Source organism: Bos taurus, chromosome 5 (genome assembly GCF_002263795.3).
Source record: "Bos taurus isolate L1 Dominette 01449 registration number 42190680 breed Hereford chromosome 5, ARS-UCD2.0, whole genome shotgun sequence".
Taxonomy (NCBI): Eukaryota; Metazoa; Chordata; class Mammalia; order Artiodactyla; family Bovidae; genus Bos; species Bos taurus.
Genome location: NC_037332.1, coordinates 10,474,553 through 10,493,096, shown reverse-complemented (window position 1 = coordinate 10,493,096; position 18,544 = coordinate 10,474,553). Strand labels below are relative to the sequence as shown.

General features: G+C 41.3%; 1 protein-coding gene across 3 annotated transcripts in view; it reads left to right on the top strand.

The window, feature by feature from the left end:
- The window catches only part of LIN7A (lin-7 homolog A, crumbs cell polarity complex component), a 160,392-nt gene that overhangs the window by 13,463 nt on the left and 128,385 nt on the right, over positions 1-18,544 (top strand). Inside the window, exon 1 of one of the 3 annotated variants that reach the window (XM_059886488.1) lies at positions 6,002-6,300. The gene's annotated coding sequence lies outside the window, so the exon portion shown is untranslated. 3 annotated transcript variants of the gene reach the window in all.

Below are 18,544 nucleotides of genomic sequence, written 5' to 3'. Positions count from 1 at the left end.
CATCTTCTAAGTATTGACAATTTGGCATCAAATGATAACTTCGTGTAGCAAAATATTAAGATTGTATATGCTATGGACTGCAGGCTTTTGTCTCTCCCTTTCCCCTTCATATGTTGAAGTCCTAAGCCCCAGTATAGTTTGGATGTGGCGCCTTCAAGCAATAATTAGGGCTAGATGAGGTCATGAGGGTGGAGGTCATGATGTGACTGTTGTCGTTCAGTTGCCAAGTCACGTCCAACTCTTTGTGACTCCATGGACTGTAGCACACTAGACTCCTCTGTCTTCCACTGTCCCCCAGAGTTTGGTCAAATTCATGTCCATTGAGTCCGTGATACTGTCTAACCACCTCTAGAGCACTAGGGCTCTCCCTGTCCTTGCCGTGTGAGTGTGTATACATCCAGGAGGCAGATGGCTGCCAGCTGGGAAGAGATTCTCACCAGAAGCTGAATTTGCTGGCACCTTGATCTTGAACTCCCCAGACTCCAAAACTGTGAGAAAAAAAGGTCTGTATTTTAAGCCACCTAGGCTTAGGAGAAGGCAATGGCACCCCACTCCAGAACTCTTGCCTGGCAAATCCCATGGACAGAGGAGCCGGGTGGGCTGCAGTCCTTTGGGTCGCTAGGAGTCGAACACGACTGAGCGACTTCACTTTCACTTTCATGCATTGGAGAAGGAAATGGCAACCCGCTCCAGTGTTCTTGCCTGGAGAATCCCAGGGATGGGGGAGCCTGGTGGGCTGCCGTCTATCGGGTCGCACAGAGTCGGACACGACTGAAGTGACGCAGCAGCAGCAGCAGCAGGCTAGGACATTGTAGCACTCATCACATGATCTTGGCCTTAGCAACCCTCTATCCTAAGTAGTTGAATAAATTAGCAGTGGGTAAGATTAGCTGTACACAGATATACACTGAAGTATGCCTAATTTCCTGCTTAGTTTAATTTCTTCCCTCAGTGGGTTTAGAAATCTTTGTCTTGGGACTTGCCTGGCAGTCCAGCAGTTAGGACTTGAGCTTCCAGCACAGGGGATGCAGGTTCGATCCCTTGTTGGGGAACTGAGATCCCACATGCCACACAGAACAGCCAAAAAGAAAGAAATCTTTGTCTTACAAGTTCTAACATGTTTTCAAAGCTTCTATTCTTGGATTTTTCTCCATTGTTTTCAAATACATTTAATTATTTAAATACATTTAATTATTTTTTTCTTATAGGTTTCTCCTGGGTATCTTTCAAGGTGAAAGATTTGTAAATTATGCCTTTTCCAAATGTAAAGGAGCTGTAACTAAGCATATTACATTCAAATAATATTTTACTGATCTAATATTTAATAAGCCTTTGCTTATTTTGGGCTTCCATAATAGCTCAGTTGGTAAAGAATCTGCCTGCAATGCAGGAGACTCTGGTTCAATTTCTGGATCAGGAATATCTGCTGGAGAAGGGATAGGCTACCCACTCCAGTGTTCTTGGGCTTCCCTTGTGGCTCAGATGGGAAAGAATCTGCCTACAATGTGGGAGACCTGGGTTGATCCCTGGGTTGGGAAGATCCCCTGGAGAAGGGAAAGGCTTTTTGCTGTAAGTCTTTCTTTTAATGTTGGGGGTAGAGTTTACGGAATTTGTCTTTAACTTGTCACAGTCTTCCTTAATATATTTCCGGCTGCTCCCTCTTGGCTTTTATGCTATTGCTATTTCTGTGTCATAAATGCAAAAGTCAATGCTACTAATCGTGCTTTAAACCAGGGCTTGGTTATAGACCCAAAACCAAATTCAGCTTGTGAGCTAAAAATGAATGTTTTTTTTATATTATTTTAAAATGGTTGGAAATATAAAAAAGAAAAATATTTTGTGATACATGACAACTATTTTAAATTCAAATCTCCATGTTTATAAGTAAAGTTTTATTGGAACACAGCCATGGTCATTTGTCTATGGCTAAGCAGCCATAGAGAGAGACCAACTCGGCCACAGGGGCAGAGTTGAATAATTGCAACAGAGGCCATTTGGTCTGTAAAGCGAATACTATTTACTCTCAGGCTCTTTACAGACAATGCCTGCCAACCTTTCAGAGCATTAAAAGAAATAGGAAAGAGAGAATGGCTTTTAAGTTTGCATCAGTTTAACCATTTGAGTTGCTTGACCCTCAGCTTGCAGTCTTCCTTGTACACAGTGTCCCAGATGGTTCTTGCTCTTTGCTCTCTCCAATCCCCCAGAGGTACACTACTGTTGCTTGATTCTTGGTAGTTGCTAGCCTGGTGGTGGGAGACAAAGGAGCTTCTCTGTTGTCCCAGCCCAGCCTTGGTCTCAGGAAGACCCTGTTCCCGAGTTTCAGGAATGGGCTTTCTCAGTGATCCTGTCTCTCCCCGGTCTACCAGACTAAACCTTTCCCTCATCCTTGGAGGGTCTTGGTGGGAGAGCTCCCTGTCCCTTCTTCAGTGGTAGAGGGCTGCTAATAATACCAGTATAAGATCGCAGAGTTAGCACTCTTTCCTGCCTCCCTCTCACTCCACCCTGGGGTGGGTGCATGTATGCATGCTCAGTTGTGTCCAAATCCTTGAGACCCCATGAACTATAGCCCGCCAGCCTCCTCTGTCCACGGGATTTCCCAGGCAAGAATACTGGAGTATACTGGGGGAATACTGCCATTTCCTCCTCCAGGGGATCTTCCCGACTCAGGGATCGAACCCGAATATCCTGCATTGGCAGGAGGATTCTTTATCACTGAGCCACCTGGGAAGCCCCCACCTTGGGGTAGAAGTGTTTTATCTGTCTCCTAGCTGTAATGGGTTTTTACTTTTACTCTTAACTGTGATCCATTCTTTCTCATCAGCTCCTAGTAAAAGTTTGTGAAAAAAGCGTGTGAAAGATTTCCCTGGTGGTCCGATGGTTGAGATTCTGCCTTCCAAAGTAGGGGTTGCCAATTTGATCCCTGGTCAGGGACCTAAGATCCCACATGCCTCACAGCCAAAAAACCAAAACATAAAATAGAAATATTATTGTAACAAATTCAATAAAGACTTGAAAAATGGCCCACATTTAAAAAAAAAATCTTGAACAAAAGAAGGTCTGGAATTATTCACCACTCCAGAGGTTTTATATTGTCATGTTAGCTCATGTTTGGACTCTCCTCAGACAGTTAAACACTTTAGCTAATTCTCTTTCCCCACTTGTATGGCACCTAGTGTCTCTCCTGCCATGCTGGGTGTGAGCCTGGCTCACCTTCCCTCTTTGCTTGGATGAGTTTCTATACCTTTTACTATTACTGTTGTGCAAAGTTAACTCATCCTTATGTGAGCTGTAATTCACACTAACCTAACTGAGTAAGAAAGTGTATTCCCAGTTGGGGAGGTAGACTTTGAAAGCAGTTTTGTAGCCTGGTTAATATTTGGTATTTATTTGCACATCTGGGCAACTATTTGGTTAGGCAGACTGTCTTTATGTTGTTGCTCACATTTCAAATTAAAGTTCTATTTAGAGACTAATTTGAGTGAATCCGTAGTATGGCAGACTGAGCTAACACAGAACCTCTCCAATCACAAACATCAAGATGTGCCAGATAAAAATCTAACAATTAAAAAACTCTCTATAGTTTGGATTGCAAGTGAGAAAGCGTAATCTCCAGGTGCCAGGAATGAAAGGGGAAGTGAAGGCTGTAATGGCATTGATATCGAGCTGACATCTTGGCAGGTGAGGACAGAGGGAGATGAAGTGGATGCCAAGTGGTCATAGACTGAGAAATAAGCCCATGGCTAGGGACAAAGCAGGTACTGGAGGAAATATGTTAAATTTTCATTATACCCGTACCCTAAACTGTATTACTTAGCTTGGAGTCTGAATATATACCACTGAGTTAGTTTAGAACACTTTCTCTCAAGGAACTTAGATAAAATGAATCTAAGCCTAGGACAGACTAGAGGAAGTAAAATGAAAGCACTCTTAAGAAACGTCCAGTCACACTGGTTTCTCATCAAAGAAATAATCCCTGCCAAATGGGAGCTCACAAATAAACATTAGAAACAAATGAGGAGAACATAGGAGTGAGTCAGTGCTGACAAGTCAGGGGGTGAGTGAGTTCTGTGTTTTTTGCAGAAGGAACAGAAATTCATAGAGAAGAATGGGAAATATAGAAGAAATCAGAAAGAGACCATAAACATATTTATAATGATTTAAAAGTGTACTCTAAAAAAATAGAACTTATAAGGAAAGAATATGACACTGAAAAATAGTAAGTATGCTAAGAAAGAAGACTTTCAAAAAATAAAATGACATTAAATTATATTAAAGTTTTGAAAAACTTGAGAACTTCTATTTATAAGACCATTTAAACAATTTACATATAGGAAAATTAGCACTGTTTTGCTTTATCTGATACTATAGGCTTATATTAGAAATGACTGTGGAACCTGAATGGAAGCTATTGTTGGTTAAGTATCAAAACAGCCAGGAACTGGGGGTTAGCTTTATGTTTAGTTTTGATTTTCTGAAATGTGAAAGTGATCATGTCACTCTTTGCATTAAACTCTTTGGTGGCTTATCATTTTCCAACATTTTAAATATATCTTAATATGTTCTTAATTTTATGAACTGACCATATGCCAAAAATAATTTATGTGTGGCCTTTCCTTTTTACTATGTACGTCCCAAATGCCTAGAACACAGCCTGGCACATTGCAGGTGTTTAATGAATGTTTGTTGAAGAAACAAACTCAGAGTCAGCACTGTTCTCTGTGTGGGGAGAAACTTTCCCTTCTTCTTCCTCCCTTTTCTTGGCAAATTCCTACTTGTCTTTTTAGCATTTGGGTTTCAGATTCCGCAGAGTCTTTTCTTGTTCTCTAAGACTAGTTTGGTTCCCTCTGTTTCATGCTTCCTTAGCAGTTTATAATGCCCTTTTGTGTGTGTGTGTGTTCAGTCACTCAGTTGTGCCTGACTCATTGTGGCCCCATGGACTGTAGCCTTCCAGGCTCCTCTGTCCATGGGCTTTTCCAGGTAACACTGGAGTGGGTTGCCATTTCCTACTCCAGGGGATCTTCCCAACCCAGGAATTGAACCCATTGGCAGGAGGATTCTTTACATTTGAGATATCTGGGGAGCCCACCCTTTTGTAAATTCACTCAGATACTCACTCCAGTATTTCTTGAGTGCCTACTAAGTCTTAACTCCTGTTCTAGGTCCTGGGGATTCAGCAGTTAACATAGACATAATTTCAACTCTTGTGAAGCATATATTCTAGTGAGGTGAGGGTGGAGGGCGGACAAGACAAACAAGTGAGTACATAGTACTTTCTATCATTTTAAGTCATCTGGAGAAACATAGGGCAAGGAAAGTAGGGGTGGATCTGAGGAAGTCCTCCTGCATTAGATATTAGTAAATAAGGAGTTTTCCCTGAGGATAAGTGGAGAAAAGTGGCCCAGGAGAAACAGCAAGGGTAAAGGTCTTGAATGAATAATATTCTGAAAGTATTTTAGGAAAAGCACTGAGGCCTGGTATGCCTGGGGCAGTCAACAATGGGAAGGGTAGAAGTCCATGAAGATAAAGAGACTTTGGGCCTCCAGTTTTTTTCGGAGGGGGCGGGGGGTGAGGGGGCTTCCCTGGTGGCTCTGATGGTAAAGAATCTGCCTGTAATGCAAGAGACCTGGGTTCCATCCTGGGGTGGGAAAGATGCCCTGGAGGAGGAAATGGCAACCCACTTCAGTATTCTTGCCTGGAGAATCCCATGGACAGAAGAGCTGGCGGGTCACAGCCCATGGGGTCGCAGAGTCGGACACGACTGAGCACGAACTCGCACTCGGACAAGTGGTGTCGTTTTAGTTGTCACAGTTACCTCTGAGACGGGCAGGGCGGAGGGGGAAGGCGCAGGGTGTGGACTCTGCATGGGGAGTCCTCGGAAAGCCAGGTGCAGCCCCAGGAGCAGCCGCGAGGCGGCGCCAGGCCGCTCCCGGAAGTGCGGCCCGAGGCTGGGATCCGGGATTGTCGGCGCCGGCAGGCCTAGCCTCCCGGCGGGTGGGCCCGCGGAGAGACTAGAGGGGCTTCGCATTGGTCGGGGGTCCGGGGCCTAGCCTGGTGGCGCCCATCTGTCTGAGGACAGTGTGGTTGTCCCAGCCCAGCCTAGCCCCCGCGGCAGAAGGTCTGCCCGCAGCAGTTTTCAGAGCTGCCAGCGTGGTTGGGGCAGGGTCCCAGGCCGCCCGGTCAGCACGCAGGTGCTGTAGGTAACCCGCCGCCATGCGGGGTGACTGCGGCCGCTGAGGGCCGTCTGGCCGCCTCAGGTTAGACTGTGGCGTGGACGAGCGAGCTCCGGGGCGAGCGCTGCAGGTAGGCCACAGGCCCTCCGCCCAGCAGAGCCTGAGGTAGGCCACGGGCCCTCCGCCCAGCTGTTTTGAGGACTTTGACTTTTATTCTTAAGATGATAAAGCTACAGGCGGTAGGGTTTTTAGTTTGAACGGGCTCTCGCAGCTGTGTTGACAGTAGGGGGTAAAAGGTAGACGGGGAGATTAGAAAGTAATTAAAAGAATCCGTCCATATCAAAGATGATGGGGGTTCAGATCTGGGTAGTAACAGGAAAGGTAGTGATAAGTGGTCAAATTCTGCACTTGCTAGGAAGACTTAGCCAGCAGGATTTGATGAAGGCTTGATTGAGTATAACGTGTAGGAGAAACAAAGCGGTTAATAGAGAATCAGGTCTTTGGTTTGAGAATCAGACAAGATGCCATTTCACCTGATATTGAAAAGACTCTAGAAGAACATAGAAGGGAAGGGGTTACATCCAGGAGAAATACCGAGTTTGGACTTGTAGAGATATCTATTAGACACTCCAGTGGAGAGTTTGAATTGGCAGATGTATATAAAACTCTGGAGCTCAAGAGAAGAGGCCAGGATGGAGATACAAATATGGGAATTATCAACATATAGATGGTATTTTGCCTTGAGAATCCCAGGGACGGGGGAGCCTGGTGGGCTGCCGTCTATGGGGTCACACACAGTCCCACACGACTGAAGTGACTTAGCAGCAACAGCAGCAGATGGTATTTAAAGCTGTCTGGGATCCGTCTAGTCAAGGCTATGGTTTTTCCAGTAGTTATGTATGGATGTGAGAGTTGGACTATAAAAAAAGCTGAGCACCAAAGAATTGATGCTTTTGAACTGTGGTGTTGGAGAAGACTCTTGAGAGTCCCTTGGACTGCAAGGAGATCCAACCAGTACATCCTAAAGGAGGTCAGTCCTGAATATTCATTGGAAGGACTGATGTTGAAGCTGAAACTCCAATACTTTGGCCACATGACGTGAAGAACTGACTCATTTTAAAAGACCCTGATGCTGGAAAAAATTGAAGGCGGGAGGAGAAGGGACCGACAGAGGATGAGATGGTTGGATGGCATCACCAATCAGAGGACATGAGTTTAAGTAAGCTCCAGGAGTTGGTGATGGACAGGGAAGCCTGGCGTGCTGCAGTCCATGGGGTCACAAAGTGTTGGACACGATTGAACAACTGAACTGAACTGAAAGGCATATGGAGGATGCAAAGATGTGATGTTTGATGACTCAGCTCTGGGTAATTATAACACTTAAAGGTTGAGAAGATGTGGAAGCACCAGCCAGGGAGGAAAACTAGAGAGAGGTGATCAGAAGCCAGGTAAATAAAATCTTTTAAGAAGATGGAAAGATTTATCTATGTGAAATGGTATTAATAACAGGTGAAGTAAGACATTGTCTGGGAATTGACCATTGTGGTTAGCAGTGTGAAGGTCACTGATGGTCCTGACACTTGGTTGAAATAGTGGTTGAAATAGTGGTTGAAATAGTGGTAAAAGCTTCATTGGTATTGGCTCAAGAGAGAATAAGAAGAGAGATGTTAGTGACAGTATGGACAACTTTTTTGGATAACTTTTGCTTTCAGAGAAATAGTATAGTAGTAGCTAGAAGGAGATAAAATACTCAGCATGCCTGGAACTCCTGTGTCTGTAAGAATGGTAAGAACTACACTGATAACAACTGTGTCTATTTTATTGACTGCTTTTTGCCTGGTACCAATGCCTGACCAAAAGCAAATGTACAACTAATTATTTCTTGAACAGTAAGTACCATTTCGGTTAAAATTGTAATTAAAAAAATTGTAAGGTTTAGAAGTATTTTCAGGAGATGTTACTTTTTTTAAATTGGATAAGAATATGTATTTTGACACTGGTTAAGAAATGAAGTGATCACAGGTAATGTGATCATTCTACATCTACTTACCAATTTCCTATCTGGCTTAGTTAATGCTAAGTACCACATACCACCTTTATTTTAGGAAAACAGTGCAATAATGACAAATTAATTTGCTAAAAATATTCAGTGCAGGTACTTTGGCCACCTCACGCAAAGAGTTGACTCATTTGAAAAGACTCTGATGCTGGGAGGGATTGGAGGCAGGAGAAGGGGACGACAGAGGATGAGATGGCTGGATGGTATCACTGACTCCATGGACGTGAGTCTGAGTGAACTCTGGGAGTTGGTGATGGACAGGAAGGCCTGGTGTGCTGCGATTCATGGGGTCACAAAGAGTCAGACACGACTGAGCGACTGAACTGAACTTTATCTAGAGTACAGTTTTTTAAATCATGGAGACAAGAAAGGAAATACATTTTTCTTTAGCATAGTTGCTGCTGCTGCTGCTAAGTCACTTCAGTCGTGTCCGACTCTGTGTGACCCTATGGACAGCAGCCCACCAGGCTCCGCCGTCCCTGGGATTCTCCAGGCAAGAACACTGGAGTGGGTTGCCATTTCCTTCTCCAGTGCATGAAAGTAAAAAGTGAAAGTGAAGTCCCTCAATCGTGTCCGACTCTCAGCAACCCCATGGACTGCAGCCTACTAGGCTCCTCCATCCATGGAATTTGCCAGGCAAGAGTACTGGAGTGGGGTGCCATCACCTTCTCCATAGCATAGTAGAGAAACCATTAAGTCTTTAAAGAGATGTTCATAGTATCAGAGTTGTGTGTGAAAGGTTGATTCGTTGCTAAATGATGGTATGCATTTATTTGATGAAACACACTTATTTGGTTTGAAGATGAGCAGTTATAGTACAGTAGATCCTAGGCTTGACATACGGTGAACTACAGAGATGAGTGAAGTCATGGAAGATAAGATTAAACATGTAGGTTGCAGTGAGAGGCGCTTAGCTTTGTTTGATGGGTAATCTAGAACAAGGAAATTTAAAAAAATTTTTTTAAACTTTTGAGCAGGGAAGTGAAATCATCTGAGCTGTATATTTATTGGTTAGTTTGAAAATTGGCTGCAAGATTTAATATACGGGGAAGATGAAGGCTTTACAAACATAACTCTGGAAGATTTTATTGGATGCTCTTTGAAAAACTTTCTGTGGTAAAATGAATTAGGAAATATTGGGTTTCCCAAACATCAGGCTAAACAAACTGAAAGATGTTTCTTTAATGTGTAGCCTTTAAGATACTTTGTGAATCTACAAATTGTATGGAATATGCAGATCATTCAGTTCAGTTCAGTCACTCAGTCATGTCCGCCTATTTGCGACCCCATGAATCGCAGCACGCCAGGCCTCCCTGTCCATCACCAGCTCCCGGAGTTCACTCAGACTCACGTCCATCGAGTCAGTGATGACATCCAGCCATCTCATCTTCTGTCGTCCCCTTCTCCTCCTGCCCCCAATCCCTCCCAGCATCAGAGTCTTTTCCAATGAGTCAACTCTTCGCATGAGGTGGCCAAAGTACTGGAGTTTCAGCTTTAGCATCACTCCTTCCAAAGAAATCCCAGGGCTGATCTCCTTCAGAATGGACTGGTTGGATCTCCTTGCAGTCCAAGGGACTCTCAGGAGTCTTCTCCAACACCACAGTTCAAAAGCATCAATTCTTCGGCGCTCAGCCTTCTTCACAGTCCAACCCTCACATCCGTACATGACCACAGGAAAAACCATAGCCTTGACTAGACGAACTTTTGTTGGCAAGATAATGTCTCTGCTTTTGAATATGCTATCTAGGAACTCTTTATTCCAGGAACCCTGTTATTCTTTGAAACAGTTGACGATTTTGGACTGTCGTCATATTACCGTTGTAATCTGAATGAGCTTACATGAATTTGACAAGGAGTTTTGAGAGTGGAAAAGAAGGAAGAGATAATGATAGGCATGCCTTATTGACTAATAGGTGGTGAGAATGGGAGAGGGAAAAAGTCAAAGGGGAAATGTGGGTCCACAGCCTTGATGAGCTTAGCTTAGCCCCTAGTGAACTTTAAGATGCTGGAAGACAACCAAGAGTAAATTAGGGTTCCTCTCCCCTGAGAGTACTTTTATTGTCTGAAGCCATAGGTTCATGATTGTAATGAAAAAACATAGCAACACACTATGCAGCACACTTGAAACCGATATAATATTGTAAATCAACAATTAAATTAGGGCTTTAACCTGGAAGGCTTGATTCAAGGCTGGAAACAAGTTTTAGGAGCGCAGATACCATGTAGCATATAGTGCACGAGGATAATCTTGAAATGAGTAGAACATGAATTAGGGATACTGAAGAAGTATAGCTGCAGGTTTTCTTTCCTTTTTTTTTTTTCCCCAGAAAAATAATGTGGGGTACGGCCAAAGACTAGTTTTGGAAAAAACGCGGCAGCAAGTACTTGAAAGTAAGCATCATTTTCAGTATTTAGACTGAGATATAAAAAGATAACCTATGTAAAACCTGTTTTTATTCTTAGCATATTAATTCCCCATGTCAATAAAGTGTGATGCTTCTTTCAGAAATCCTGCAGGATGTCAGTTAAAATCCTCTGCATACTTGGGTAGTCGGTATATTGTGGTAAGCTGGAAACTCCTTACTTTTTCAGCTTTGTCGTCTGTCCATTGTGTCCGTATAAGGAGTACTGTCCTAGGTTTATGGCTCCTTTCCTTGACATTCTCACGGGTCTGCCTTTGGGCCTCCTTGTGAGCCTCTCAAAGAAACACTTGTTCTCTAGAACTATGCTGTCGATACTTACAGATGTATCATGGAAAGTCTAGGAATTTACAAAACGGTTGTGAAAGGCTGAAAAAGTATCAGAAATAAAACCTTTAAAAACTCAGAAAATTGAGATTAAATAAACTACAAAACACAGTATGTCATTTGTTGTATTAATATCCTTTGCATAATTGCATCTGCCTGCATTTATGTTCAGAAGGAGGTGCACATAGCAAAACATGTAGATGCACTCTCAAGGTCAGAATGTGGAGTTTGGAAGAAAAATATGGAGCAGACGGTAAGCTCATAGGAAAATTAAGTCAGCCAGCTCTCCCCAGATGGTCATCTTTATACTGGTTTTTTTTGTAGTTTGCGAATTAGGCACCTGTGTTTTCTTTAACTCACTCTGTGCCATGTGAATTCTTACATTTGACATTTAATTGCGAATAAAAACAATAAGTTCTGATTTTTTCCACCAAAACCCCCATATTTTTAATTTTTTTTCTTGAAATGAAATAACACTTATTCATATTTTGGAATTTCTAAAATGCTTATTTGAATTTTACAGGTTATTGCCTGGTATGATAGTGGTTCAACTCACATAAATCATTTCTTTTTGCACTTCTCAGGACACTGGCTTGAGTAGCTTTTAACAACTGTTCAATTGTGTATGTATATATAATTTTTTTTTCTGTAGAATATATTTTTAAAGGAAATCTATGGTTCATGATAAAAATAGTTGTACTGATTTCATATCTAATTTAGTTTAAAATGTTCCTGGATTGTGACAGTCTGATGTTAAGTACATCGTCTAATCTCATATATAAGAAGAACATAATGCCTTTAAATACACAATGATTTTCAGGTAAACAATATGTTTTTCTCAGCCACTGCTTTCAGACTTCTATGGCATTTGAACTGGCATTCTGTTATTGAAATGTCAGATAAAAATAGTAACGCTACCTCTATCCAAGCTTAATAAACCAACACAATTTCCTCCTTCTTTTGCTTCATTTATATGCAGTAATAAGTGTTGACATTGACATGCGTGTAGGAGAAAAGGATTCCTAAGAGAGACATGTTTATCTTTTTCCTTTCCCATTAAAGATATCCTTGATAAATGTCCCGAAAGTAAGTTTGTTTAAAGCATTATAAGAATGTGATGATGTTCTTGCACCTGAGTTAAGGTATTCAGTGTATATATAATTAAAGATAAAATAAAACTACTCAGGAAATTATGGCAGGTGTGGCTTGTGTTAATGACACTTGAAAAATAATGCCTTTAAAATTAAACTTTTTAATGTAAGAGTAGCTTGTTTTGCATTAAAACATGTGAATTCATACTCAGATTTAAGTATTGGGATATTATCTTATTCAAAAGATAAAACAAAGCTAAGCTTATTTAATTTTCTCTGAAATAGAACAAAACCCGGCTATTTCCTATAAATTCAAGACCTTGTTGAGCAAGTCATTTCAAGTTTATTGCATTTGCCTGTTTGTTTTGAGGTCAATTAGATCCTAATGACTCATGAACTAGAAAAGGTACAGGTATAATTTTAAGGGCATCTAATGGTCTAATGGTCTATGGAGAAGGAAATGGCACCCCACTCCAGTGTTCTTGCCTGGAGAATCCCAGGGACGGGGCAGCCTGGTGGGCTGTCGTCTATGGGGTCGCACAGAGTTGGACATGACTGAAGTGACTTAGCAATGGTCTGTGGGATTAATTTTTTTTCATCTGACAAGAAAGTATTGTTATTTTAGTCTAATATGAAGTTGCAGCATCTGTTTTTATCCAATTAAATGTTTTATTTGTGAATTTTTAACTCCTCATGCTTAGAGTCTGCATCCCAACCTCTAAATTCCATCTCCTAGAACTTCCTTAGAATTACAGTTGAAAAATGTTTCCGATCCATTTTCATACATACAGCAGTTAAATTCTGGTTACAGAGTCAGTGGAGCGGTCTTTCTGTGCAGTGTGTTGAATAGCATTATATAAGTCACCCCTACTCCAAAATGTTTCCTCCATCTCTGGACGTGTATTTTCTTTGGGCTCATTTGTTTATTCAGTAAGTATTTAATAGTACCTGCCTTGTTAACAGCCTTCAACTGGGCATGGACAGCAAAGAAGAACAGAACCAATCATGGTTCTTATTTTCCTGAAGGTTACAATCTACAGGAGAGGAGTAGTGGTCAAATAATCCTGGAGATAAACATAAAATTATAATAATGATAAGTACTAGGAAACAAAGATGGACTATGAAAGAACCATGGCACAGAGTAGGCATTTAATAGTAGGTACTTCATATTTGTTGGCTGGATTAATGAAAAATAATTGAATGAAAGGGATGACATGGAGAATTATCCTAGAGAAAGCTTCCCTGAGGAAGTTATATTTGACCTGAGATCTGAAGCATAATCAATCAATCATTCAGTTGGTAAATAGTATAGGAAAGAGAGTTTCAAACAAAGAGAAAAACAAGGTTTTGTGGCAAGATGGACCATGGCAAATAAGAGAGTGAGCCTATAATAAGAGTTCAAAATAGAACATGGTGCCAGGAGACACTGGAGTGATTAGTCTTCATTCACAGACAAAATGCTTATCTGTGTAAAAAATCCTACATGTATGCATGCTAAGTCACTTCAGTGGTGTCTGACTCTTTGTGACTTTATGGACTGACTGTACAGCCCACAAGGCTCTTCTGTCCATGGAATTCTCCAGGCAAGAAGACTGGAGTGGGTTGCCATATCCTCTTCCAGAGATCTTCCTGACCCAGGGATTGATTGAACCCATGTCTCATGTCTCCTGCGTTGGCAGGCAGGTTCTTTACCACTAGTGCCACCAAGGAAGCCTTCTAAAATGAATAGATGACTTTAGTAGGTGAGAAGATGTAAGGTTACCAGGAAAATATCAATTGTATCTCTATATAGCAGCAGTGAGCAATTGAAAACTAAAATTCAAAAACAATATTTATGATAGCATCAAAATCATGAAATACGTAGAGTCAAATTTAACACAATTTGTGTTAGAACTGGATTCTAAAACATACAAAATGTTGCTCAGAGAACATAAAGATTTAAATAGAATGGTATACGATGGTCATGTGGTTAGGGATTCAACACTTTAAAGATGTCATTTTTCCCCAAAGTGTTACACGGTTGTAACACAATCCCAGTTAAAATGTTAGTGGTTTTTTTAAATTGATGATTTAATTGTAAGATCTATATGAAAATACAGACAGGATAGAATAGCAAAATTGAAAACCAAGAACAAAGTTGGAGGGTTTATGTTGCTACTTCATATCATAATTTGCTATAAAGATATAGTAACCAAGATGATGTTAGTGTATATGCCAAGCAATGAAATACAGGATAAAGGTCAGAAATAGGCCCACAAGTGTATAGCTAATTGATATTCAATAGTTGTGCTGGGGAAACTCAATGGAGAAAGGCTAGTCCTTTTAGTAAGTGGTACTATAAGAATTTGATACTCTATGCAAAAAATCAACCCTGACGCTTCCTATCATACTCAAAACTCACACTCAAAACTCAACTCAAAAATGCACCATAATTCTAAATGTAAGAGCTAAAATTATTATACTCTTTTAAAATATAGAATAAAATGCTTGAGAGCTTGGGTTAATCCAAGATTTCCTAGACTGAATGTAAAACGCATGAATGATAGTAGAAAATGATAATAAATTTTAAGTTGTTGGTATTGCCAAGAAAGGTTTGTTAAAGACATTTTCAATTAGAAGGTATTGTTAAGAGAATTAAAAACCAACTCAAGAACCAGGAGAAAATATTTGCACAATATATCTGTTAAAGGATTTGTATACAGAATAGCTCAGATGGTAAAGAATCTGCCTGCAATGCAGAAGACCCAGGTTCGATCCCTGGGTCGGGAAGATGCCCTGGAGAAACAAATTGCAATCCACTCCTGTATTCTTACCTAGGAAATCCCATGGACTGAGAAGACTGGTGGGCTATAGTCTCTGGGGTCGCAAAGAGTTAGACACCACTGAGTGACTAACACTTTCACTTTAACCCCAAATATATGAAGAACTCTTAAAACTCAATAATTTAAATAAGTGACCTAGTTAAAAAAAAAAAAAAAACATAAAATTTAGATCAGATCAGATCAGTTGCTCAGTCGTGTCCGACTCTTTGCAACCCCATGAATCGCAGCACGCCAGGCCTCCCTGTCTATCACCAACTTCCGGAGTTCACCCAGACTCACGTCTATCGAGTCAGTGATGCCATCCAGCCATCTCATCCTCTGTCGTCCCCTTCACCTCCTGCCCCCAACCCCTCCCAGTATCAGAGTCTTTCCCAATGAATCAACTCTTCGCATGAGGTGGCCAAAGTACTGGAGTTTCAGCTTTAACATCATTCCTTCCAAAGAAATCCCAGGGCTGATCTCCTTCACAATGGATTGGTTGGATCTCCTTGCAGTCCAAGGGACTCTCAAGAGTCTTCTCCAACACCACAGTTCAAAAGCATCAATTCTTCGGCACTCAGCCTTCTTCACGGTCCAACTCTCACATCCATACATGACCACAGGAAAAACCATAGCCTTGACTAGACGAACCTTAGTTGGCAAAGTAATGTCTCTGCTTTTGAATATGCTATCTAGGTTGGTCATAACTTTCCTTCCAAGGAGTAAGTGTCTTTTAATTTCATGGCTGCAGTCACCATCTGTAGTGATTTTGGAGCCCAGAAAAATAAAGTCTGACCCTGTTTCCACTGTTTCCCCATCTATTTCCCATGAAGTGGTGGGACCGGATGCCATGATCTTCGTTTTCTGAATGTTGAGCTTTAAGCCAACTTTTTCACTCTCCACTTTCACTTTCACCAAGAGGCTTTTGAATTCCTCTTCACTTTCTGCCATAAGGGTGGTGTCATCTGCATGTCTGAGGTTATTGATATTTCTCCCGGCAATCTTGATTCCAGTTTGTGTTTCTTCCAGTCCAGCGTTTCTCATGATGTACTCTGCATATATGTTAAATAAACAAGGTGACAATATACAGCCTTGACGAACTCCTTTTCCTATTTGGAACCAGTCTGTTCCGTGTCCAGTTCTAATTGTTGCTTCCTGACCTGCATACAAATTTCTCAAGAGGCAGGTCAGGTGGTCTGGTATTCCCATCTCTTTCAGGATTTTCCACAGTTTATTTTGATCCACATAGTCAAAGGCTTTGGCATAGTCAATAAAACAGAAATAGATGTTCCTCTGGAACTCTCTTGCTTTTTCAATGATCCAGCAGATGTCGACAATTTGATCTCTGGTTCCTCTGCCTTTTCTAAAACCAGCTTGAATATCTGGAAGTTCACGGTTCACATATTGCTGAAGCCTGGCTTGGAGAATTTTGAGCGTTACTTTACTAGCATGTGAGATGAGTGCCATTGTGTGGTAGTTTGAGCATTCTTTGGCATTGCCTTTCTTTGGGATTGGAATGAAAACTGACCTTTTCCAGTCCTGTGGCCACTGCTGAGTTTTCCAAATTTGCTGGCATATTGAGTGCAGCACTTTCACAGCATCATCTTTCAGGATTTGGAATAGCTCAACTGGAATTCCATCGCCTCCACTAGCTTTGTTCGTAGTGATGCTTTCTAAGGCCCACTTGACTTCACATTCCAGGATGTCTGGCTCTAGGTCAGTGATCACAGCATCGTGATTATCTGGGTCATGAAGATCTTTTTTGTATAGTTCTTCTGTGTATTCTTGCCATCTCTTCTTAATATCTTCTGCTTCTGTTAGGTCCATACCATTTCTGTCCTTTATCGAGCTCATCTTTGCAGGAAATGTTCCTTTGGTATCTCTGATTTTCTTGAAGAGATCCCTAGTCTTTCCCATTCTGTTGTTTTCCTCTATTTCTTTGCATTGATTGCTGAAGAAGGCTTTCTTATCTCTCCTTGCTATTCTTTGGAACTCTGCATTCAGATGTTTATATCTTTCCTTTTCTCCTTTGCTTTTCACTTCTCTTCTTTTCACAGCTATTTGTAAGGCCTCCCCAGACAGCCATTTTGCTTTTTTGCATTTCTTTTCTATGGGAATGGTCTTGATTCCTGTCTCCTGTACAACTTCACGAACCTCATTCCATAGTTCATCAGGCACTCTATCTATCAGATCTAGGCCCTTCAATCTATTTCTCACTTCCACTGTATAATCATAAGGGATTTGATTTAGGTCATACCTGAATGGTCTAGTGGTTTTCCCTACTTTCTTCAATTTCAGTCTGAATTTGGCAATAAGGAGTTCATGGTCTGAGCCACAGTCAGCTCCTGGTCTTGTTTTTGCTGACTGTATAGAGCTTCTCCATCTTTGGCTGCAAAGAATATAATCAATCTGATTTTGGTGTTGACCATCTGGTGATGTCCATGTATAGAGTCTTCTCTTGTGTTGTTGGAAAAGGGTGTTTGTTATGACCAGTGCATTTTCTTGGTAAAACTCTATTAGTCTTTGCCCTGCTTCATTCCGTATTCCAAGACCAAATTTGCCTGTTACTCCAGGTGTTTCTTGACCTCCTACTTTTGCATTCCTGTCCCCTATAATGAAAAAGACATCTTTTTTGGGTGTTAGTTCTAAAAGGTCATGTAGGTCTTCATAGAACTGTTCAACTTTAGCTTCTTCAGCGTTACTTGGTTGGGGCATAGACTTGGATTACTCTGATATTGAATGGTTTGCCTTGGAAATGAACAGAGATCATTCTGTCGTTTTTGAGGTTGCATCCAAGTACTGCATTTCGGACTCTTTTGTTGACCATGATGGCCACTCCATTTCTTCTGAGGGATTCCTGCCCGCAGTAGTAAATATAATGCTCATCTGAGTTAAATTCACCCACTCCAGTCCATTTCAGTTCTCTGATTCCTAGAATGTCGACATTCACTCTTGCCATCTCTTGTTTGACCACTTCCAATTTGCCTTGATTCATGGACCTGACATTCCAGGTTCCTATGCAATATTGCTCTTTACAGCATCGGACCTTGCTTCTATCACCAGTCACATCCACAGCTGGTTATTCTTTTTGCTTTGGCTCCATCCCTTCATTCTTTCTGGAGTTATTTCTCCACTGATCTCCAGTAGCATATTGGGCACCTACTGACCTGGGGAGTTTCTCTTTCAATATCCTATCATTTTGCCTTTTCATACTGTTTATGGGGTTCTCAAGGCAAGAATACTTAAGTGGTTTGCCATTCCCTTCTCCAGTGGACCACATTCTGTCAAAACTGTCTATCTAAACTGGAAAAAAAAATATTTAGATAGACACCCCAGAAAAGAAGACGTACAGATGGCAGGTAAACATATGAAAGGATGTAGCAGATATGAGAATATTGATTTCGAAAATGTTGCAGTCATTCTCATGAGTTGTACAGATTTGCATATACCATAAGCTATTTTTAATTAGGACCAAGTGACGAAGGCAAGTCTGAACAATTTCAGTGAAATATTGAGTAGTGTAGTGGATAAAGATCAGGCCTGGGGTTCAGAGTATGTTACTCCTAATTCTGACTTCATCATTGACATGTCAGACTACAGAGAAAATAGCAAATGTAACTAAACCATCACATCCAGTGGCAAAGCATCCCTCTTCCTCCTTGCTGAAGTGGCCATT